Raw genomic sequence first — 1,989 nt, forward strand, 5'->3', positions numbered from 1 at the left:
ACATGAAAACTCAGCAAGAACTTCCTTCCAAAGAGTTCACTATGGAAAGAGGGGGAAAAGAGTAACTTTACAGTGGGGACAAACACTACCTCAGACAAGTGTGATCAAGGTTAACATCAACAGTGTTAAGTCATATTGATCATATGTGCCCTTGATATGATCTGGTGAAAATAGCACTTGACCTCTGTGGTCTTCCTCCCAAAGCCCACAGTTCCAGTCAAATCATGAGAAAAACATCAGACAAATCCCATTTGAGGGGCAGTCTACAAAATAACTGACCAGTATTCCTCAAAACTGTCAGGGTCATCAAAAAGAAGGAAATTCTGAGAAATTGTCACAGCTAAGAGGAATCTAAGGAGGCATGATGACTAAAGGTAATGTGGTGTCCTGGATGGGATCTCTCTCACATGGCTCTTCAGATGTGCAGTCGGCAACGGCTCCACAGGCTTTATGCAGCCGCAGCTCTCTGCCTTGCACCTTTAGAGTCCTCGGTCTAGTTAAATCGCTTTGTTTCTGAGCCAGCTCATCAAACAACTTATCCATGACAGCCTCCACATCAGCTTCACTTGTGAGATAGTAGAGTTCTCCTGCAGCAGGAAGTTCCTTTTTCCGATCATCTATCCCAGAATCTAGCTGGACCATATTACAGTATTCCAGAAAGAAATACAGCATTGCCCACATACATGCATCCCACTCTCTCATTGCCTCAGAGACCTTCAGGACAGCTACGAATGGTACAAAGTTAGCTCTTTGGAGTCCATTTTTATAGAGATCATCTGGTGGCCAGTTGGATGTTGCCACAACGACGACCCCATTTTTGAACAGGTTTTCAAAAAGCTGTTTCAGAATCATGGCATCAGCAATGTCCGTGACGTGAAATTCATCAAAACATAAGAGACGTGCTTCTTCACTGATTTCTTCAGCTATAGGAGCTATTGGATCGTATGATTTAGCCATGAGTCCTGGTTTCCTTTTTGGCAAACTCTGTTTAAGGCGGTGTATTCTTTTGTGAACATCTAGCATGAAACCATGAAAATGAACCCGTTTTTTCCTCTTCATTTCCACATAAGCATAAAACATGTCCATCACCATTGTTTTCCCTGTACCTTAGAAAAAAAGGCCTTCTGCCTCTATACTGTATCCTTTAAGGTCCTCATGTAATTCCTGCAAACACTGTATGACTCTTCTTTGATGTTCATCGCCCTTTAGCTCACGAGCTTTGATCAGAAAGTCAGAGAGGTCCAGTGGTCCATGGCAAACAGCTAAAGCTGTTGAGTAAACCTCTGTAGCAGCAGTTGGAGACGTACTCTCGGGGGTCTGATCGGGGGTCTGAACTGTATAGGCTTTACAAAAGGGGTCTCCAGGGGCGGTGACCGAAGGGGCGAGAGCAGCAGCCCAAGCCCTGCACCCAACACATCTTCCTCTCAGCCGGCTCGGCGCTAAGCGCCTAGAAGGGCTTTTCTTCAGATGGTGGGCTTTGAGGTATTATTATTTTATTTCCATTTGTATGTTATCTATTTTTAACTGTAATAAATTCCTATTGCCCTTGCAATTATACAAAATATTAAAAAGGCTGGAGAAACATAAACATTTTCTGCTCCAAGCACAGGAGAGTTATCCACTTTAGTAGGGGAACATCCCGGAGGCACAGGAAGGGAGACAGAATGTTGGAGGAGCCCCTTCCACAATATAACAGGACACAGGTCTCCAAGTTCCAAACCACACTGATTAAGATCTGTTGTTTAAACTTTTGCCCAGCTAACTGAGAAAAAACCATGGGACGTTAGTTTTATTTTGCTGTGCCCTGATGAACAGTAAGGTTGAGGGTCTTATCAGATAAGAAGCACTAGTGTACACTAGTTAGATGTGGGGCTCAGCTGCCACCCAGAAATCATATCTTAATCTTGTGACTGGCTAGCACTGCCATCACTGTGCCTCAGTCCCCTGATGGTTAGTCGGGCAACAGGAGCTCCTCCTCATAGGTTGTGA

General features: G+C 44.2%; 1 pseudogene; it reads right to left on the reverse strand.

Annotated features, from left to right (window-relative positions):
- Positions 1–351: 351 nt before the first annotated feature.
- On the reverse strand, positions 352–1,096 carry LOC137756375 (AFG1-like ATPase pseudogene; annotated as a pseudogene).
- Positions 1,097–1,989: the final 893 nt, after the last annotated feature.

This window comes from Eschrichtius robustus, chromosome X (assembly GCF_028021215.1).
Source record: "Eschrichtius robustus isolate mEscRob2 chromosome X, mEscRob2.pri, whole genome shotgun sequence".
Lineage (NCBI taxonomy): Eukaryota > Metazoa > Chordata > Mammalia > Artiodactyla > Eschrichtiidae > Eschrichtius > Eschrichtius robustus.